At 40.8% G+C, this 23,727-nt stretch overlaps 1 protein-coding gene across 1 annotated transcript in view; it reads left to right on the top strand.

Moving 5' to 3' along the window:
- CADM2 (cell adhesion molecule 2) overlaps nt 1–23,727 on the top strand; it is a 486,710-nt gene that overhangs the window by 263,226 nt on the left and 199,757 nt on the right. The window lies entirely within an intron of this gene.

Below are 23,727 nucleotides of genomic sequence, written 5' to 3'. Positions count from 1 at the left end.
AGATTCCTTTATGTATTGATCAAACAAAACCATAATGCACCAAGAATTGTATGCAGACTAAGGTGTTGGGGCTCTATATTAGAGGTCATAGGATATAGAAAAAGAAAAGATGGTGATCACCACTATAGACAATGACTCACAGGGGTTACTCCAATGCATGGACAATATCATTAGGCTTGCAAAAAAAAAAAAAAAATCTTTTCCAAGCATTGATTTCATGCATGTTCACACTGTAGTGGGTCCATCTGCATTCACAGTATAAAAATAATGTTGTGAACAAGGATGAGTTGGAATGTGAACATGCATTAAACTTTTTATTACAAATGCATTAAAGGGGTACTCAGGTGGAAAACGTTTTTTTTTTTTTTTATCAACTGGTGGCAGAAAGTTCAACAGATTTGTAAAATACTTCTATTAAAAAAATTGTAATCCTTCCAGTACTTATTAGCTGCTGAATACTACAGAAGAAATTATTTTCTTTTTGAAACACAGGGCTCTCAGCTGAATCACGAGCACAGTGCTCTCTGCTGACATCTCTGTCCATTTTAAGAACTGTCCAGAGTAGGAGAAAATCCCCATAGCAAACATATGCTGCTCTGGACAGTTTTTAAAATGGAGAGAGATGTCAGCAGAGAGCACTGTGCTCATGATGTCAGCAGAGAGCTCTGTGTTCCAAAAAGAAAATAATTTCCTCTGTAGTATTCAGCATCTATTAAGTACTTGAAGAATTAAGATTTTTTTTTAATAGAAGTAATTTACAAATCTGTTTAACTTTCTGCCACCGGGATCTGATCCCGGTCTGACGAAGCGCTTTGGTGCCAAACGGCCCGTCACCGAGAGGATACCCCCGCACAGTCAATGGAATACAAGTAAAAAAATTCAAAAGTTTAAAATAGTGTATTTTGGTCACTTTTTATACCATAAAAAATGAATAAAAAGTGATCAAAATTTGGTCAAAACAAAAATAGCACCAATAAAAACTTCAGATCACTGCACAAAAAATTAGCCCTCATACCACCCCGTATGCAGAAAAAAAAATAATTATAGGGGCCAGAAGATGACAATTTTAAACGTATACATTTTCCTGCATGTAGTTAGGATTTTTTTCAGATGTAATACAAAATCAAACCTATATAAGTAGGGTATCATTTTAATTGTATGGACCTAAAGAATAAAGACAAGGTGTCATTTATATGAAAAATGTACTGCGTAGAACGGAAGCCCCCAAAAGTTACAGAATGGCATTTTTTCTTCAATTTCGTCTCACAATTATAATTTTTTTGTTTTGCCATAGATTTTTAGGGTTAAATGACTGACGTCATTACAAAGTAGAATTGGTGGCGCAAAAAATAAAAGCCATCATATGAGTCTGCAGGTGCAAAATTGAAAGGGTTTTGATTTTTAAAAGGTGAGGAGGAAAAAACAAAAGTGCAAAAACAGAGTCCCCAAGGGGTTAAAGGGGTAATCCACTGGAAAACATTTTTTTTTAATCAATTGGTGCCAGAAAGTTAAACAGATTTGTAAATTACTTCTTTTTAAAAAACCTAATCCTTCCAGTATTTATCAGCTGCTGTATGCTCCAGAGAAAGTTCTTTTTGCATTTCCTTTCTGTCTAACCATAGTGTTCTCTGCTGACACCTCTGTTCATTTTAGGAACTGTCCAAAGCAGGAGAGGTTTGCTATGGGGATTGACTCCTACTCCGACAGTTCCTAAAATGGACAGAGGAGGTCAGACAGAAAAAAAAACAAATCCGGTGTATTATACAGCAGCTGATAAGTACTGGAAGGATTATGATTTTTTTGAATAGAAGTGATATACAAATCTGTTTAATATTCTGATAAAAAAATGTTTTCCAGCAGAGTACCCCTTTTAAGGGTACTCCGCTGGAAAACATTTATATATATATATATTTTTTAATCAGCTGGTGCCAGAATCAGTTAAACAGATTTTTAAATTACTTCTATTAAACAATCTTAACCCTTCCTGTACTTATCAGCTGCTGTATGATCCACAGGAAGTTCTTTTATTTTTGAATTTCCTTTCTGTCTGACCACAGTGCTCTCTGCTGACACCTCTGTCTATTTTAGGAACTGTCCAGAGTAAAAGCAAATCCCCATAGAAAACTCATCCTGCTCTGGAAAGTTCCTAAAATGGACAGAGGTGTCAGCAGAGAGCACTGTGTTCAGGCAGAAAGGAAATTCAAAAAGTAAATAACTTCCTGTGGATCATACAGCAGCTGATATGTACTGGAAGGGTTAAGATTTTTTTAATAGAAGTAATTTAAAAATCAGTATAACTTTCTGGCATCATTTGATAAAAAAAAAAAAAAAAAACAGGGGAGTTCCCCTTTAAAATCACTGGGAATTAAGTTACTGGCTCCGCAATTTTCAACTTTCTAACTACTTCCAGCATCTCCAACAAGGCTCAGAGGGGGTAGGGTCTTTCAATCACAAACAAAAAGTAGGGTGTCAGGGGTGGGGCCTGCATCTATTAGGCTAGGTTCACATATGTCCGGCATCCGGCATAGGTGAACTCAGCCTAAATCTCAACGCAACTGATGCCACAACTGATGACAACTTGTCATGAGTTGTATGGCATGCAGTGTCCATTGTCCGGTTGCGTTCCCCTGTCCGGTGCCCTCCGGCATGTCCAACCATCCGGTGTCAAAATTGAGATGAATGGGATTCAAATGAATGGGATCAGTTCTAGCATCAGTTTCCCTCCGGTGCACGCCGGAGGGAAACTGTGCAGGATGACTAATATATGTGAACCCAGCCTTACACATTTTTAGCATATCCTATGCATCATGTCAATAAAGATGGGAATTTCAGATTGAACATGCAGCATGTATAAGAATGGAGGGACAGATTGATTTACCTATATGTAGAAAAATAAAGATTCAGTATAACTATTAACATCTTTATTTAAACTGCTGCTGATTTTGGAATTAGGGGTCTAGTAGGTGGTACTAATCAGTGGTTGACAGTTGACTGTGTATGCAAACTTAAGGAAGACTTTAATCAAAATTAAAGGAGGATTTCCCACAAGACTCTTAAAGGGGCATACCAGGATTTTTATTTTTTATTTGACTATACTACACAGGCTGTAAAGTGAATGTAGTTCAGAATATAGTGTCTGTACCTGTGTGTGATGGTGGTCTAAACTTTTTTAAGTAAAATTTGCACTGTTGTTTATTTTTAACAGCATACAAAATGAGTGTTGTCTTAGGCTTTTCTGGGGTTGCAATGTGGCCCGAGACATTACATCACTAGTTAGGTGTGGGAGGGAGATCATTCTTCACAGGGCTGCAGGGAATTGTCCAAGGTGGGCTTCAATGGATGGGGTGACTGATGTGGTGAAGGGAGAAACGTGAACTTACAAACAAGGGATCCTGGGACTTTCCAACAGTAAATAGCCATTTCACAGAAAGAATGCAACAACTTATTGTGGACTCACATCACAGCCATTTAGCCTCAAGACAAGCACAGATCCTTCCTAAGCATTAGTATAGAGCACGAATATTCTTAATACAAATTTTTATCGTGAATATCAGCGCTTTGTGATTTTGCTAATATTTTCAATATAGTGCTATATATTCGTAATGACAAATATTATTATTTTCCATATGCAAATTTTTATGCACATTTTTATTAAAATTTTCCATGCTAATTTTCGCGTAAAAAAAAGGAAACACACATAGCGAATATGCAAATTTTGCGAACGTATGATGAATAATCGTCAATATATTCATGAAATATCGCAAATTGGAATATGGCCCCTGCTGCTCATCACTACTAAGCATGTCTATTACAGTCTGGCAGGTACATACTAAAATCACTTTATGGTGGATAACCCCTTTAAGCCTAGAATAAGCAGAGGTTTAAATAAGGATGTGTAAGTTACTAGTTATATTGAATCTTTTTCCACAAATATGTATATCAATCTGCTCAGCTACTCCTACTCTATAACATGCAACCTACAGATTGTTCTGCATTTTCAGTTGTGAAGAGTTCCCCTATTAATCTGTTTTCAATTTTAATTTTTTTTTACTTGTTTATGACTGTAAGGACCGTAACTCTGTAAATGTGCAAAAGAACCGGTTAGACATTTAATGCTTTGAGACACCATATTGATCAAGACGAGCTGACAGCTCTTATAGATATTGACCATTTGAACTCCTGTACTTTGCACATTTCTTATATTTTCATGACATGAAACTTTTTTTTTCTTCAATCTCTGTCGAAAGTCTAAGGGAAAAAAATAAAATGTATTTGCAGTACAGACTATAAAAGGACATATGGTTGATGAAGTGACAGCCTGAACATCTGGATTATGTGTCATTTTCAGCAAAAGCTTGATGAGAAAACTGAGCAACATATTTTCATGATCAGTCATTTAAAAAAATGAAGCACATTCAATAAGATGCAAAACAAACAGTTTTAGCAGGAGCATGTACAGTGCCTTCTGGAGGCCTGCGTGGCTTGTGGAAATGAGCTGCCTAAATCCTTTTCATGCTTTCGTGCTTTTTTGTCAAAAGCAAGTTGTAAAAAAAAATACATTTATTTAAAGTCAAATAGGGATAATTATAATTTAATTTATGTTTAGCTTCTTGTGTTATTCCCCTTCGCTTTCACTTCTAATGTCGAAGTTGCTACTGTTGCTCTTTGCTGACATTCTCTACTCATATTAATTAAGAAACTGAATTAAAGATTATTTACACTTATTTACTTAAAATTTCTCATGAAGATCTGCCATAAGGTGCCCTAATAAAACGCCATATCGCATTTCAAAAGATTATGTTAACCATGTTGTATAGCATTAAAATGAATAGAAACTCTGCTCACACTGGGGATTTCCATTGGGCTTTTTGATAATTTAAAAAGAATAGTATAATCTGAAGCTTTATTCTTGCCATTTAAAGTACCTTAGAGGAGTTGTCTGGCTTTTTGATTCATTTAAAAGATTCAAGCTGGGCTAGAAAAAAAAATAGATTTAGCCAATTTAATACCAAATACTCACCATTTTCTGGTCTCCATTTTGACTTAAGACTCACTTAGCCCATCATTGGCTAGGGTAGGCAACCACTGTGGCAAGTGATTGGCTGAATGAGTACTTCTGCTCATCAGTGGGGGTACAGCAACTTTTTTCTTATCTTAGAAAAAAATGCCAGTCAACTCTTTAATCACCAATAGACTCCATTATACACTGCTCAAAAAAATAAAGGGAACATTTAAAGGAGTATTCTGATCCAAAGCATTTTATCCCGTCGCGATCTCCCTGCAGCACCCGCATTGTACGTCACGCCACGCCCCCTTCATAGACATGAATGTTGGGGTTATGGCATTACATCAGGTCTCCAGTGGAGGTTTCCGAAACTAGATACGCAGCCCTGCATAGAATGCAGGTGCTGCAGTGAGATCGTGGGGGGTCCCAGCAGCAGGCCACTTACGATCAGACATCTTATCCCCTATCCTTTGGATAGGGGATAATATATTTTTGCCCGGAATACCCCTTTAAACAACACAATGTAACTCCAAGTCAATCACACTTCTGTGAAATCACACTGTGTACTCAGGAAGCAACATTGATTGACAATCAATTTCACATACTGTTGTGCAAATGGAACGGACCACAGGTGCAAATTATAGGCAATTAGCAAGACACCCCCAACAAATGAGTGGTTCTGCAGGTGGTGACCACAGACCACATCTCAATTCCTATACTTCCTGGCTGATGTTCTGGTCACTTTTGAATGCTGGTGGTGCTTTCACTCTAGTGGTAGCATGAGACAGAGTCTACATCACACACAAGTGGCTCAGGTAGTGCAGCTCATCCAGGATGGCACATCAATGCGAGCTGTGGCAAGAAGGTTTGCTGCGTCTGTCAGAGTAGTGTCCAAAGCATGGAGACGCTACCAGGAGACAGGCCAGTACTTCAGGAGACGTGAAGGAGGCTGTAGGAGGGCAACAACACAGCAGCAGGCCTGCTACCTCCGCCTTTGTGCAAGGATGAGCAGGAGGATCACTGTTAGAGCCCTGTAAAATGACCTCCAGCAGGCCACAAATGTGCATGTATCCATTCAAACGGTCAGAAACAGACTCTGTGAGGGTGGTATGAGGACCCGATATACACTTGTGGGGGTTTTGCTTACAGCCCAACACCGTGCAGGACATTTGGCATGTGCCAGAGAACACCAAGATCGGCAAATTCGCCTCTGGCGCCATGTGCTCTTCACAGATGAAAGCAGGTTCACACTGACCACATGTGACAGACGTGACAGAGTATGGAAACGCTGTGGAGAACATTCTACTGCCTGCAACAGTGGCGGTGGGTCAGTAATGATGTGGGGTGGCATTTCTTTAAGGGGACGCACAGCCCTCCATGTGCTTGCCAGTAGTAGCTTGACTGCCATTAGGTACCGAGATGAGATCCTCAGACCCCTTGTGAGACCATATACTGGTGTGGTTAGCCCTCGGTTCCTTCTAATGCAAGACAATGCTAGACCTCATGTGGCTGGAATGTGTCAGTAGTTCCTACAAGAGTAAGGCATTGATGCTATAGACTGGCCCGCCCATTCCCCAAACCTGAATCTGGTTGAGCACATCTGGGACATCATGTCTCGCTCCATCCATCAACGCCACGTTGCACCACAGACTGTCTAGGAGTTGGCAGATTCTTTAGTCCAGGTCTGGGAGGACATCCCTCAGGAGACCCCCTCATCAGGAGCATGCTCGAGTGTTGTGGGGAGGTCATACGGGCACGTGGAGGCCACAAACACTACTGAGCATTATTTTGACTTGTTTTAAGGACATTACATCAAAGTTGGATCAGCCTGTAGTGTGGTTTTCCACTTTGATTTTGAGTGTGACTCCATATCTAGACCTCCATGGGGTGAAACATTTGATTTCCATTGATAAGCTTTGTGTAATTTTGTTGTCAGCACATTCAACTATGTAAAGATGGAAGTATTTCATTTGATTAGTTCATTCATTCAGATCTAGGATGTGTTATGTTAGTGTTCCCTTTATTTTTTTGAGCAGTGTAGTCATGAGAGTCCAACAAGACTTACCCGTATCCATTGTACAGAGTAAATATAACCATCATGGCTTCAATATAACTAGATTACCTTAAGCTAATGTGAATAGAGTCTGAGAAAAGAAGTTTGAATTGCTAGCTTTCAGGCATACAAATGGGTTGTCATGTAGGGGTACCATCTTTAATGTAGAAGCCCCTTTTTCACATACAGATATGGGTGTCTATAGATCAGGGAGGCGAAGGGAGAAGAATCTGAGTATACCTGTATGCAAGTTGGTGACTAGGTAACCAAAGCAGCTTTCCTAGGTAACCAAAGCAGCTTTCCTATATTCTCCAAAGTTACTTTGGAGAATAAAGGAAAGCTGCTTTGGTTACCTAGTCACCAACTTGCATACAGGTATACTCAGATTCTTCTCCCTTCGCCTCCCTGATCTATAGACACCCATATCTGTATGTGAAAAAGGGGCTTCCACATTAAAGATGGTACCCCTACATGACAACCCAGTTGGTGTAAGAAGAACAGATGTTTATCATAAATTGTACATTTAAACAGTACAATGTGACAACATTAGCATTGTCTATATCAGAGCATCACATTATTTAACTAATACCTGTAATATACAGTATGCAGCATATACAATTACTGAAGCAGCTTAAAAGGGTTATCCAGGATTAGAAAAACAGTGATGATTTCTTGAAAAATCATCATGGATAGACAAAGTCCACTAGGTGGGCCCATGGGAGAAACATTTTAACTATAAGTAAATTAGGCTACATAGAGCATTTGTAGAGTCACACTTGATATTTTTGGTCGTTCTCCGTACCATTCCTATAATGTTATGGAGATTGTACACTTGTTAAAATAATTCACTTTATTATGCATGTAAATGACAAAAAAATAAAGATGTTGCCTTCTGGGACTTACTGCTAGGAGACTAAACAATTAGGAGGCATTATCACTCTTATATTGTATATAGAGCTTCATAACCCTGCGGTATCACTCCAAGACGGCTGTAAATGTTCCTCATCCTAGGCTTTTAAGTGACGCCTCATTGCAGTATGAACAGTTTACATGAAGAAGTGCATTCATATATGGAACAGGGAGCATTCTGGGCAGTATATGTGTCATTTACATTGGTGAAGCTTAAAATTAAAGCAGCACAATGATCTCTACTGTCATGTCTACATCTTTTCTCCAGATTACAGCTCATCCACATTACAGAGCCAGGTACATTGGGGGTTATTTATCAATAATGGTTTTGGCTAGATAATTTTCATGGTTTGTCCAGATGTGTTTTTTTGGCGGTGCTGCTCCAAATTTATCACATTGTTGCCGTGACCATGATAAATTTTGTGCAGATTTGCACCCTGATCATTTTTTACCGCCGCTTTCAGATCATGTCTACCCTGCTTCTAAATAGCTTGTTTGCCTGTTTGTATGGCTTTCTTTGTTTTATTTAAGGCAAATTAATGTTTAAAAGAAGGTCTGTAAAGAGAGTCTCCCTCACATTTGAATAGTGGGTTATCTTGCCTCAGGCCAGAAAAAAAAAAAAAAAAACTTTATTGTTCGAGAGATGGAGGTTTTAGTTGAACAGGTGTTTATTTTTTGACCTTTCATATTTTTATCATCACTTTGTTGGATATTTTTTTAATGTCTTAAAGACAATGGACGTAAATGTACGTCATGGTGACATGGTACTGAACGCACCATGACGTACATTTACACACCGCCACGCTCCGCTGCTCGCGTCATGCGTGCAAGGTCCCGGCTGCTATCAGGAGCCAGGCACCCGCCGGTAATGGTGGACATCCGCGATCACGCAGATGTCCGCCATTAACCCTTCAGATGCCGTGATCAATACAGATCACGGCATCTGCAGCAGTGCGGTACTTTGAATTGATGATCGGATTGCCCGCAGCGCTGCGGCGGGGATCCGATCATCCAGCATGGTGGCTGGACGTCCCCTCACCTGGCTCCGGCTGTCTCCCGGGGTCTTCTGCTCTGGTCTGAGATTGAGCACACCAGTGCAGAAGATCACCGATTATACTGATAGCATAGCACTATACATAGCACTGAACAGTATTAGCAATCAACTAATTTCTATGAATAGTCCCCTATGGCAATATCAAAATTATAAAAAAAAAAAAAAAAAAGTAAAAATTAAATTTACATTAAAAAGTAAAAAAATTAGAAAAATCCCCTCCCCCAATAAAAAAGTAAAATGTCCGTTTTTCCCATTTTACGCCAAAAAAGCGTAAAAAAAATATTAATACACATATTTGGTATCGCCGCATGCGTAAAAGTCTGAAATATTACAATATATTGTTAATGATCCCGTACGGTGAACAGCGTAAATGTAAAAAATCCAGCCTTTGCCCCCCATGTGCAGTAGTGAACCTTGGACACTCATGATCTTGTGGTCGGTTAACAGTTGTCCATTCTTAAAGGGGTACTCCGTCCCTAGACATCTTATCCCCTATCTTATCCCCTATTCTTTGTCACGCCCAGTCCCACAGACTTGCATTGAGGGGGCGGGGTGTGAAGTCACACGGGGGCAGAGTCATGACGTCACGATCTTCCATCCCCATGGTCAGGATGGTCTTAGCCTGAGGGCCTCTAGCGGTTCTGGAAGCCGTTACAGATGGGTGCCACATGGTAGAACACGGGGGTCACCAGCGGCGGGACCCTCGCGATCAGACATCTTCTCACCTATTCCTTTGTATAGGGGAAAAGATGTCTAGGGCGGAGTACCCCTTTAAAGCACATTTGGTAGAACCTCTCTTCTGCATTCTGGGAACGCCCTTGTCAAAGTTGTTCAGTTCTTCAAATCTTCAATATCTGCCTAATATATCAAACCTCTTGACAGCCAATAATCAATGTTATTCACTTCAGATGTCAGTGGTTTTAATGTTATGGCTGATCTTCACGTGCTGGATATATACAGTCATGTCAGTTTGTGCCAAAAGGGTCATTTGTTTAATAAAGAACGGCTTTTCTTTCTGTTTTCCGAGTGTAGAGTTCAGTTCCGGCAAGCTTGATTAAGTGATGCAGGGGGGCTCCACTTCACAGCGTACCACCTGGATCCACTTACCCTTGTTAGTGCATGAAAAAATATAGACTCAGCAGGATGCATTCAAACTGTTTTAGAGAAAGAAATTTAATATATTCTCCAAGTAAGTAGTGATAAGTGTTTTGGAACATTGAGCCGTCCGTTGCCGTCTCCGAAACTCAAAGTACACAAATCAGATGAATGACATTAGAGCAAGCAGAAAAATAAAGTGTGCAAAGCTAGGATAATTTATGATTTACTTTATTGTACATTGGGACTAAGATTTATTCTACTACTTTTATTAGATAAGAGGCTGCAGATTATAATAATGCACATACAATAAGTAATGTGAGCAAAATACAAGTGTTAAAAATCATAATAATGGCCATTAAAAGTAAATAAAAAATAAAGAGATTTACAGATGTTGTAAAGGTAAATTTTCTAGAATTTAGAAGAGTCTAAGGCTTAAATGGGTACTCCGGTGGAAAACTTTTTTTTTTTTTTTTTTTAATCAACTGGTGCCAGAAAGTTAAACAGACTTGTATTTTTTTTCTATTAAAAAATCTTAATCCTTCCAGTATTTATTAGCTGCTGAATACTACAGAGGAAATGATTTTCTTTTTGGAACACAGTGCTCTCTGCTGACATCACGAGCACAGTGCTCTCTGCTGACATCACGACCACAGTGCTCTCTGCTGACATCTCTATCCAATTTAGGAACTGTCCAGAGTAGGAGAAAATCCCCATAGAAAACAAATGCTGCTCTGGACAGTTCCTAAAATGGACAGAGATGTCAGCAGAGAGCACTGTGCTCGTCATGTCAGCAGAGAGCTCTGTGTTCCAAAAAGAAAATCATTTTCTCTGTAGAATTCAGCAGCTAATAAATACTGGAAGGATTAAGATTTTTTAACAGAAATAATTTACAAATTTAAGTACAAAAAAGAGCACATACGTGCACTCACCGCAAAGCAGAGACAATCAAGTCTGGAGGTCCAGTGGCGATGACGGGGTGCCAGGTCTCGACGCTGGTGTATGGTGCTCGGAGGCCACGCCGTTTGTTCTGCAGATAAATGCGTGCTTCTTCCGGCCAGAGGCATGCAAGGAAGAAGCATGCATCTATCTGCGAAACAGCCGGCATAGCCTCCGAGCGTCACACACCAGTGCCGAAGCCAAGACCTGGCACCCCGTCTTCACCACCGGACCTCCAGGCTTGATTGTCTCTGCTTTGCGGTGAGTGCACGTATGCGCTCTTTTTTGTACTTACATTGTATACTTCACACTGTCATATGTGCACCCCGCAGGAGACACTGACAGAGGTCGCCGAGGACCGCTCTGCTTATATAAGGTGATATTGCTCTTAAGAGTGCTCCCCTCTTTTTCTCTTGCTTTTGTGTAATTTACAAATCTGTTTAACTTTCTGGCACCAGTTGATTTAAAAGAAAAAGTTTTCCACCGGAGTACCCCTTTAAAGGGGTATTCCAGGCAAAAACTTTTTTTATATATATATCAACTGGCTCCGGAAAGTTAAACAGATTTGTAAATTACTTCTATTAAAAAAATCTTAATTTTTCCAATAGTTATTAGCTTCTGAAGTTTTCTGTCTAACTGCTCAATGATGATGTCACCTCACGGGAGCTGTGCATGATGGGAGAATATCCCTTGCATGATGGGAGAATATCCCCATAGGAGCTGGACAGCTCCCGGGAAGTGAGTCATCAGAAAGCAGTTAGACAGAAAACAGCAACTCAACTTCAGAAGCTAATAACTATTGGAAGGATTAAGATTTTTTAATAGAAGTCATTTACAAATCTGTTTAACTTTCCGGATCCAGTTGATATATAAAAAAAAGTTTTTGCCTGGAATACCCCTTTAACCTCTTAAGGACGCAGGGCGTATGGATACGCCCTGCATTCCGAGTCCTTAAGGACGCAGGGCGTATCCATACGCCCGTGGGAATTCCGGTCCCCACCGCTAGCCGGTTGGGGACCGGAGCCGGATGCCTGCTGAAATAGTTCAGCAGGCATCCCGGCATATCGCCCAGGGGGGTCATTATGCAGTTCAGTCCAGCGATCTGCGGCGATTCCGGGTCAATCGGGTCTCCAGTGACCCGGAATTACTGGCTGTTCGGGGCCGAACAGCCAGAGCCTGCAGGGGTGAGGTGGAACTGGTGCCACCTCACGATCGCCCTGATTCGTCGGCCGGATTACCGGCCGACCAATCAGGGCGCCTGCTGCGGGTGTCACTCCCGCACCCGCTCCGCCCCTCTTCCGTAGGGCGTGAGCGGGTGCGGGAAGACGACCCCGGGTGCTGGGGACCCCGATCCCCGGCGTCCATGTTGGGATCGGGGCCCCAGGAGCGACGGCGGCGGCGAGGGACTGTCCTGCGATGGAGCAGCAGCAGGAGGTGAGTTACAGCCTCCTGCTGTTGCTTAGCAACAGCTCCCAGCATGCAAAAAGGGCATTCTGGGAGCTGTAGTTATGCAACAGCAGGAGGCAGACCACCACAACTCCCAGCATTCCCTTATGGGCATGCTGGGACTTATGGTTTTGCAACAGCTGGAGGCACATTTTTTCTATGGAAAAGTGTACCTTCAGCTGTTGTATAACTACAACTCCCAGCTTGCACAAACAGCTAAAGTGCATGCTGGGAGTTGTAGTAGTGCATCTGCTGGTTGCATAACTACAACTCCCAGCATGCCCGTTGGCTGTCGGTGACTGCTGAGAGTTGTAGTTTTGCAACAGCTGAAGGCACACTGGTTGTGAAACCCATTTTTTTTAAACCTAACTCAGTGTTTCACGACCGGTGTGACTCCAGCTGTTGCAAACTACAACTCCCAGCAGTCACCTTACAGCATGCACCGTACATGCTGGGAGTTGTAGTTTTGCAACAGCTGGAGGCACACTGGTTTTGAAACACTGAGTAAGGTCACAAACTCAGTGATACATAACCAGTGTGCCTACAGCTGTTGCAAAACTAAAACTCTCAGCTTGTACAGTCTGTCAGCGCATGCTGGGAGTTGAAGTTTTGCAACAGCTGGATGTCCCCCCCAATGTGAATGTACAGGGTACACTCACAGGGGGCGGAGGCTTACAGTAAGTATCGGGCTGCAAGTTTGAGCTGCAGCAAATTTTCTGCAACAGCTCAAACTGCCAGTGAGAAACTACTGTGAACCCCCGCCCGTGCGACTGTACCCTAAAAACACTACACTACACTACCACAAAAAATAAAATAAAAAGTAAAAAAACACTACATATACACATAACCCTACACAGCCCCCCTCCCCAATAAAAATGAAAAACGTCTGGTACGCCACGGTTTCCAAAACGGAGCCTCCGGCTGTTGCAAAACAACAACTCCCAGTATTGCCGGACAGCCGTTGACTGTCCAGGCATGCTGGGAGTTTTACAACAGCTGGAGGCACCCTGTTTGGGAATCACTGGCGTAGAATTCCCCTATGTCCACCCCTATGCAATCCCTAATTTAGGCCTTAAATGGGCATGGCGCTCTCACTTTGGAGCCCTGTCGTATTTCAAGGCAACAGTTTAGGGTCACATATGGGGTATCGTCGTACTCGTGAGAAATTGTGTTACAAATTTTGGGGGGTATTTTCTGCTTTTACCCTTTTTAAAAATGTAAAATTTTTGGGAAATGAAGCATTTTAGGTAATTTTTTTTTTTTTTTTAACATATGCAATAGTCGTGAAACGCCTGTGGGGTATTAAGGTTCACTTAACCCCTTGTTACATTCCCCGAGGGGTCTAGTTTCCAAAATGGTATGCCATGTTTTTTTTTTTTTTTGCTGTCCTGGCACCATAGGGGCTTCCTAAATGCGGCATGCCCCGAGAGCAAAATTTGCTTTCAAAAAGCCAAATGTGACTCCTTCTCTTCTGAGACCTGTAGTGCGCCAGCAGAGCACTTTTCACCCCCATATGGGGTGTTTTCTGAATCGGGAGAAATTGAGATTCAAATTTTGGGGGGGTATTTTCTGCTTTAACCCTTTGTATAAATGTAAATTTTTTGGGAAACCAAGCATTTTAGGTAATTTTTTTTATTTTTTTTTTACATATGCAAAAGTCGTGAAACACCTGTAGGGTATTAAGGTTCACTTTACCCCTTGTTACGTTCCCCGAGGGGTCTAGTTTCCAAAATGGTATGCCATGTGGTTTTATTTTTGCTGTCCTGGCACCATAGGGGCTTCCTAAATGCGACATGCCCCCAGAGCAAAATTTCCTTCAAAAAAGCCAAATGTGACTCCTTCTTTTCTGAGACCTGTAGTGCGCCAGCAGAGCACTTTTCACCCCCATATGGAGTGTTTTCTGAATCTGGAGAAATTGGGCTTCAAATTTTGGGGGGTATTTTCTGCTATTACCCTTTTTAAAAATGTAAAACTTTAGGGAAACCAAGCATTTTAGGTAAAACATTTTTTTTTTTACATATGCAAAAGTCGTGAATCACCTGTGGGGTATTAAGGTTCACATTACCCCTTGTTACGTTCCCCGAGGGGTCTAGTTTCCAAAATGGTATGCCATGTGGTTTTTTTTTCTGTTCTGGCACCATAGGGGCTTCCTAAAGGTAACATGCCCCCCAAAAACCATTTGACGCTCCTTCCCTTCTGAGCCCTCTACTGCGCCCGTCGAACAATTAACATAGACATATGAGGTATGTCCTCACTCGAGAGAAATTGGGTTTCAAATACAAGTAAAAATTTTCTCCTTTTTACCCCTTGCAGTTTTTATAATGGGATCATTTATGGGATATTTCTAATATGAAGACCCTTCAAATCCACTTCAAACCTGAACTGGTCCCTGAAAAAAAGCGAGTTTCAAAATTTTGTGAAAAATTGGAAAATTGCTGCGGAACTTTGAAGCCCTCTGGTGTCTTCCAAAAGTGAAAACTCATCAATTTTATGATTCAGACATAAAGTAGACATATTGTATATGTGAATAAAAAAAATTATTTTGGAATATCCATTTTCCTTACAAGCAGAGAGCTTCAAAGTTAGAAAAATGCAACATTTTCTAATTTTTCATCAAATTTTGGGATTTTTCACCAAGAAAGGATGCAAGTTACCAAAAATTTTTACCACTAAGTTAAAGTAGAATATGTCCCGAAAAAACAATCTCGGAATCAGAATGATAACTAAAAGCATTCCAGAGTTATTAATGTTTAAAGTGACAGTGATCAGATTTGCAAAAAATGGCCGAGTCCTTAAGGTAAAAAAGGGCTCAGTCCTTAAGGGGTTAATATTTGGTTCAGCGGATACGTTGTTATATGCTGTAGTTTTTTAGAATATGAATGGACTGAAATATACTAGATTTCTGGCTTATGAACAGACTATAAGGAAAACTCAACTTAATTCCATGTAGGGATCCCATATTCAGTACCCTCATCTATTAGTCAAAGCAGCAAATGTCTCCAATGAGTATCCCTCTCTGTTTTCCGGACCTTGAACCTGTCTGCTAATTTCAACGGAAGCATACTAAGGCCATGTTTACACAGCAGTATTTTTGCTAAATGTCTCTCCAGAAAAATTTCCGGGGAACACACGGGTGCTAGGACAGCTCGAAAAATGCTTTGTCTCCTTAGATGGCAATGCATATTTAAGTGGGTTACGCATAAAGAATTGACATGTCAATTCTTTCTGCGAAGGCTGGAATTAGGATTTCCGTGGCAGAAGTTCCCGCTGCCTTAATTCAGCAGTGTGCACGGTGCAGCAGAATCCCATTAAAAACAGTGGAACAAGTCAATTTTTTCCTCGACATTCCGCTATAAATGTCTGCAGAGCGAACATAGACTAAGGCATCCCTTCCCATACATTATAACTGCAACAAAAATGTAATTATCATGTATATACACTGGAAATCCGCTAAGTAATGTATTAGTATGGGAATCAGGAGTTAAAACTATTATCAGTAACCCTGTTTGGATGGGCTCTTGAATAAAGCCATTGTTGCTGATCATTGCACGAGCTGTAAGGTCTCATCTGGCTTTGTCTCACTTTTCTTAGGGTGCCTTCACACAACTTTTTGTGCCTCTAAGGGCAAAAGTGGCAGAATTTTAAAACCACCTTCTGCAGCATCCCTGCTGGATCAGTGCCGTACCCTGTTCTGTTGGGTAATTTTATGACCGTATCCGGCTTTTGGCTCAGACTGAAAATCACGGCAGACATCAGTTTTCAGTCCAACCAAAGTCCATATACAGTCGGAAAATGACTCGATGTTGCACCTTATTGTGGATAATTCAAGCTGATATAGGGAGTCTTTTAAACCTGGCCATTCTCTCTGGAAAAAAAAAGTATAATGTCTGAAATAACTTTGATCTAGAAGGAAGGAAATAAAAATATTAGAGTAAGGGTTTGAACTTTGTACCCTCATGTAATTTCTATTTCTTTAACACTATTTTGGACATAAACAGATTTGCCCTCAAAATCACTTTACAGGGACAGCCAGAGAGAGTCCAATATTACAGACAATAGTGTGGACATTACATGTGTGGACTTTGTTGACCAAAATAATTTTCTTGCGTTATGGGGTTTGCAAAATGAAACTATGAATATTTGTGATGAAGTGGGGGAGGGTTATCGGACAGCTAATCCTGGATTCTATCCTGTGGCCTCCCGTTCGGAGACCCTGGATAGATTCCAGGAATTGGTCGAACAAGACCTGGTGGAACTGCATAGCCGTATACCATCTGTTTTGAAATATGATCATTTAAATAAAGTAGAGAGAAAAGCACTTAATGATGTGATGGTCCAGTACGGATATAGTCCTGGAAGGTACCTAGGCCCTGTCAGGTTAAGTCCCTATGTGTCCTAGGAGCCCTCCTGCAGTGTCTCCCCCAAAGTAATATATATATATATATATATATATATATATATATATATATATATATATGTATAGTGTTATGTGTGTTATGTATAAAGGACCTTTAAGGACCTTTGAGTTAGTCACATTATAATGTGACCACATTATGTGTTTGTTACCCAGAGAGCAACAGCTAACCAGGTGACCTGCAGCTTGACCTATGGGCTTCTGGCTCAGCCCCCTATTATAAGAGGGACAGCCTCAGTAAAGCTACCATTAACCCTTACCTGCTCTTGGACTATTATTTCCCTGCCTAACCTTGGGACAGCAGTACTACCGTTTGGGTGGTTACCGGGAAAACCACGCCCCGGCATCACGAATGTTTAGAGGTTAATAACACCTTGCCCCTGGGCTACAACATCTGCCCCCTACACCCCACCATCGCACCCCGAGACACCCCGTGGCTTAGCCACAATGACTTGAAATCTAATTGCCACATTGTCAACCGCAACGCGGACAAAGGGGGGAACATAGTAGTCTTGGACTCGGGTTTTACAGTAAGCTGAATAAAGATATGCTGCAGGATAGTAGCACAAATAGGAAACTTACTAGCAACCCCACTGCAGCCTGCCAGGTTAAACTAAAAAAGATACTAGGAGAAGGTGTGGCATTAGGGGCCATAGACACTAAAGCAGAAAAATGTTTGTTTGAAAATAAAATGTGATGTCGGTGTTCCACTCACTTCCCAAGGTCCACAAGGTCGCCACCTTAAATACCTATTGGGGCAGGAATAGGTTCCCTTGTGGAGAAATTGGGTGAGTGGTGGATCACTTTTTACAGCCTCTCATGCAGGTGACCCCTACCTATATAAGTGACACTAAACACGTCATTGGCACATTGGAAAATATGGTGTGGCAATATGATTACTCATGGGCAATGTGTGATATCATAGCTCTGTACCCTTCCATACCATGGAAGAAAGGTCTGCTGTCTCTTTCCTGACACTTGGATCAATTCAGTACATACTCCCCTGATCTGAAGGAGTTCTTCATCTTAGCAATTAATTTTTTTTTACATCATAATTTTTTCATGTTCGATGGGGAATACTACCTTCAGACCAGGGGAGCCCACATGGGCGCGAAATACTTGCCGTCCCTGGCAAACATTTTTATGGTCAGTTGGGAAATCCAGTACATCTTCACACCATCTAACCCATTTTTTCAACACATACAATGGGTGGGACATTTTATAGATGACATCCTGTTGGTATGGAGGGGCACAGAGCTAGTTTGAGGAGTTTGTTGAGTACATCAATTCAAATAATGTCAATTTGAGATTTACGTCACATCATCACACAACTACAGTAAACTTTTTGGACATCAACATTTCCACCTCGGACAATAAAGTTGTAATTTCTCCATATAGAAAAGATACAGCAAGCAACTCCATCTTGAAAGCATCCTCGTGCCACCCCAGGCATGTAATAGATAACATTCCATATGGGGAGATGTGCCATTTAAAAAGAAATTGTTCTAATGCTAGTAGAAATTTCAGAAAATGTGACCTGCACTAAATTTATCAAATGCTCTGCGACCATTTAATAAGTATGGTATTCCTATACATTATCAACACACAAAAAAAGGTGTGAAAAAACGCTTCACTTACACCTACAATGATAAATGCCAGCCTAAGTGTTAACATCTACAACTTGTCACAACGTTTTAAAGATGTCCACGCAGGGTACACTAGTTCCCTCAGAATATGTGGTATTGAGAAGGTATGTCAACTCCAGAGGAGGAGACCTTAGGAAAAGATGTTTGTGTTCGGCACGAGACAACCATCCGGAATGAATAGAAGGCTAGATCTCATTACCACATATTAAAATGTTCAGTGACTGTTCAGACTAAGCAGTTTCAAGAATGAAGTTGAACAATACATGTTAATGTTTTAGTAGAATTTTCAACTTGGTTGCCTTGACTGAACCACATGATACATCTATCATTGCTGTTGTAAACCGCATGTAACCTTGCATGTCTGTGCAGGAATTTTACCCGTATAATATATATAATGAATGATACTGATACTTTACGGGCACCTGGACGGAAACCTGCAAGGGTTAACATGCGGGAGAACTCACCTGTCTGATAGGATCATGCCTAATTGGAAATCCACATCACCAAAGGATGTGGTTTCAAAGTATTTTAATGTGTGTTTAATCTCTGTGAACTATTCTATGATTTCAAAGTTTTTACCTCCCGTCTGTACCTTGGTACATATCGTTGAATAAAGCAAAGCCATTTGGATTGCACTCCCTAATTCTGGACTTTCTCTCCATATTGCTTTTTCAATTAGCCGGAGACAAAGCCGGAAGGCTCCGGGCGTGCATCGAGTGGAATGGGTGACCTGTCACCTGTGACTGTCTTCTGAAAAAAAAAAAAAATTGTCTCTCTACTGCCACCTACTGGAGCTTCCATGTAAAAAAATATTTGGTGGCTTGTCTATTGCCAATACAGAGATGTTTTCTAGTTGACTTGGTGGGAGGCCTTTAAAGTAACAGTTCCCATTCATCTTAAGACAACATTAGTGGATTTGGCAAGCTGTCTAGTCTATGGTGGCCTCTTGACTCTCCACGACACATTATTTTGATAATTAGAAGGGTCAAGCGTGTTATATTTTCACTGCCCAACTCTTGCTGATGCTTACACACACTTAGAATTTTGGGGTTATCCAGGAATAGAAAAACAGAGCTACTTTCTTTTAAAAAACGCTCCCTGTCTGTCTCCAGGTTGGGTGTGTAGCTCAGTTCCATTAAAGTGAATGGAGCCAAGTTGTAAAACCGCACCCAACCTGGAGACAGCTGTGTAACTGTTTTTGAAAGAAATTAGCTGTGTTTTTCTATTCCTGTATAACCCCTTTAACTCTCTACGGGTATAGGTCCTCCTTGTGGAGACCGGCAGCTGATGGAGAGAGTCTTATAGACTATTGGGTACCCACCCCGTAAGAAGTGTATGTAAATTAGCTCTCCTCCAGAAGGAAATAAAGCTGTCTCTCTATGGCCAACTACTGAAGATTTGTATTTGGCTGATAATCAATAGCCATGGTTCAAGGCTTGTGTCAGAAATGAACTCAATGAGACGTTACCTCCAATAGGTGGCACTAGAGAGACAACTTTATTCCTGCTAGTAACCAAATGGATAAGGGTGCCACATGGGTCATAGATGAGATATGGAGGTGGAAACTCATTTCAGGCAGGCCCTTTAGTATTGGGTTGCAAATTCCAGCACTGTTTTGGTTGGCCCTCTTTTTTTCTTTTTTCCTATAATCTTTGCAATTGTTCCTCTTCTATGTACCCAATAAAGCTATGAATCAAATAAATGTATACCTTGGCAGTGTAAATTTTATTTCTTATATATTTTAAGCAAACAAGTTTTGAGAAATAATTGAATTACCCTGCTGCTCTTTTTATGTATTTCTCACTAAGTAGAAGAGTTTCTGTCAGTTTAAATTAAGTTCTGGAAATTGAATTCATCACATACCGAGAACTGAGTTTGCCAAGTCGACTACTTTACAGTATTCCAAACGACCCCTTAAAATTGAAGAACAACGAACGTTGATGTCACGTAGGCTTAGTTTTTACTGCAGGAAGCTCGCGAGTCTCCACATCACATGTTGTCTTCAGTGTCTCATTAGGGAAATGTAAAACAGCTGATGTATCGCGCACAGTCTTAGACAATTAAAGCCACAGGTGGCTGAACACTAAGGAGGTTGTCATTTAAAGGCCACATTTGTTAACGTTAGGCGAATTATTGGTCTTTCATCCGTATATATGTATATATATCAGCTTGCTATATTTCCACAGAAGGTACAGGTAACATTTTCTCACTATATTATCATACAATTTTGTTAATGAATTCAAATTATTTTTAAACACGACTGTAAATTCAAGATGTGCATACTGTTTGTTTCCAGTTCAAGAACAAAGGAACGGAATAATGAATTATGTTGTGTCTGAAGAACAGCAATAACATTTTTAGTTTAGATGATAACTGTACAACTGCAGCATGTAGCAGAGCTGAGTTCACATTTCCTTTTTTTTTTTTGCACATTAAGAGGATATTTATTAAGACTGGCATCTCACAGATCTCACAGGCTGCTCTAAATCAACCCCCTATCAGCACAGGACTTTAACCCCTTCATGACCCAGCAAATTTTTATTTCTGGCTCATGTTTTTTTCACTTATATTCTAAGAGCCATAACTTTTTTGTTTTTTGGCTCAGTTGCATTAGGGCTTATTTTCTGCGAGATGAGTTGGACTTTCAATAATTCACTTTTTTTTTTTTTTTTTATCATACAATGTATAACAAAGCCAGAAAAAAATTATATGCAGGGCAAAATTTTTAAAAAATGGAACTGCACAATTTTGTAGGGCAATAATTTTTTTGGAGTTAAAAATGCAGTAAATCTGACATTGTTTTTTATTCTATGGGTCAGTACGATTCCAATGATACCAAACTTAAATAATTTTTGTTTTATTTTATTGTTAAAAAAATTTAAACCTTGAAATCTATAAAAAAAACTTTGTTCATTACCATGTTCTCACTATAACTTTTTTATTTTTCGACCTACAGAACTGTTTTAGGGTTTACTTTTTGCGCCATGAGCTGTTGAATGTTTTTTTTTGTGTAGTTCTGTTTTTTTAATCACTTTTTATTACATATTTTTGGGATGTAATGTAACCAAAAATCAGCAATTTTGGCGTTTGGAATTGGGCGTTTACGCTGTTCACCGTGCAGGATCAGAAACATAATAATGTAATAGATCGGACAATTATGCATGCAGAAATACTAAATATGTGTATTTTTTTTGTTTGTACAGTGTTTTATTTAGAATGTGGGAAAAGGGGGTGATTTGAATTTTTATTAGGGGAGGGATTTTTTTTATATTTTCAAAAACATTTTTATACACTTTTTTTGGCCCCTAGGGGACTATCATAAGCCATCATTGCCAGGGGGGGCTATGGGACCACTAGACACCAGGGAATAGCGGCATTTAGTGTTTAAATGCCGTGATCTGTATAGATCACTGTATTTAACCAGTTAAATGACGGACCTCGGCGCGATCGCCGAAGTCCGTCATTACCAGCAGATGTCAGCTGCTGATATAAGCGGACATCTCCTGGTCATGACCGGACCCGACCTGCGGACCCCTGTCATGTCTGCCCACCCGATCAGGAAGGGGTTAATGGATTTATAAAGAGAGGCAATCATTTTGGTAAATCCAGGTGCATGTGAAAAAATCTTCCTTAGTTCCGAGCAGGTGACATTTGTAGTAAATTCAGCCCACAGGGTTTAAGGCCGGCTGGGAGAAGGACGTGGACCACCAGATTTCAGAGGCCGATTGGCAAATAGCACTCACTAGATGCCACACGACCTCAATCTCGTGTAGAGCTCAAGAAGTAAATTATAAAATATTAACAAGATCGTACAGGGTTCTGGCCCTACTTGCCACTATGTACCCAGAGGTCTCGGACAGGTGCTGGAGGTGTTCGGCTCACCTGCCCGACTCTGACGGCTTTCTGGACTAATGTGACTGATATAATCAAACGTGTCACCTTGGTGGACCTCCAGCACACGCCCGAGTCCCTCTTACTATCAATCCTCCCCTCCTCGACCCCCGGATCCTCTGTCCACCTGACATTGTACATGCTCCTGGCAGCTAGATCGGTGATCCCAGACTCTGGAAGACACAAACTCCCCCGACTATCTTGAATTGGATCCAAGAAGTCTCTCGACTTCACAGGACGGTGGAGCTGAGGGCAGAATCCCCCAGGCAGCTGGCTACATATAGCCTCATTTGGATGCCCTGGGTGGCCTTTACGTCCTCCACAGCACATGACCGACTGTACCTTACCAATTGACTCATTCTGACCTGACACCTTCCCTTCTACTGACATCCCCTCACAAAGAACTGTGGGCTCTCTGTCCACTGGACTGACCTCCTTCCTCCCCCCTTCTCCAGCCACTCAAGGAAACACAGTTGGTGTCGGTGGGGCTCTTGGAGTGCTTCAGGCCGCCTGGTAAATCCTCTGTCCTCTCGCTTAGGTCCTTCCCGCCCTTCACCCCCGCTCTCCCCACCCCCACTCCCCCCTTCCTTATCTCTTCTTTCTTCCCCTCCACTTTTTTTTCTTTTCCTTCCTCTCTCAGTCCATCTTTCTAAATATACTGAGTTCACTTTCAAAAGAAATGTTTTCAGATGTGTGAAGGAAAAGGGCAAATTAGGGTTGCGCTGATGGCTTCTGCCGCTTTTGAAGCCTTCTCCATAGGAACTGCAATGCTTTCAATAGTCAAGCTAGAAAAACAGTGCTGAACCCCTTAGTCTTAAATGGGAGATACTGTTGAGCCCTGCTTTGGTCTATATACTCTCTATATATCTATTCTTATGTCTAAACGCTCTTTATGTCCACTTCAGGGGCTGGTCCCATATAGAGAGAGGATCCACCTTTGCAGAGGAAGGATTTGATACAATGGTCAAATTGTGTATATTTTATCTTTTTTTGGTCTTTTCTTATAATGGAAATAAGAATTTCCTGGATACATAATAAAAATAATAATAATACTTAATTTTGCATCTAAATTCTCATGTGTGGGGAAAAAAAGTGTGGGATAAAACCGTAGAAAACATGTGGAGTATATATAAACTTGTTACAGATGTTTCCCTTGGTGGAATTCGAGTCTCTTAAAACTGACGTTATGGGGCACAAGTTACACATTTTGAATAGACAGCAAAAAATTGGATTAGGTCAATTGGCCACTGATTTCTGAGGTTTGCCGTTTAGTGC

Source organism: Hyla sarda, chromosome 2 (assembly GCF_029499605.1).
Source record: "Hyla sarda isolate aHylSar1 chromosome 2, aHylSar1.hap1, whole genome shotgun sequence".
In the NCBI taxonomy this organism is placed as follows: Eukaryota; Metazoa; Chordata; class Amphibia; order Anura; family Hylidae; genus Hyla; species Hyla sarda.
The sequence above is the reverse complement of the archived record's forward strand: the minus strand, read 5'-3'. Positions and strand labels throughout refer to the sequence as shown.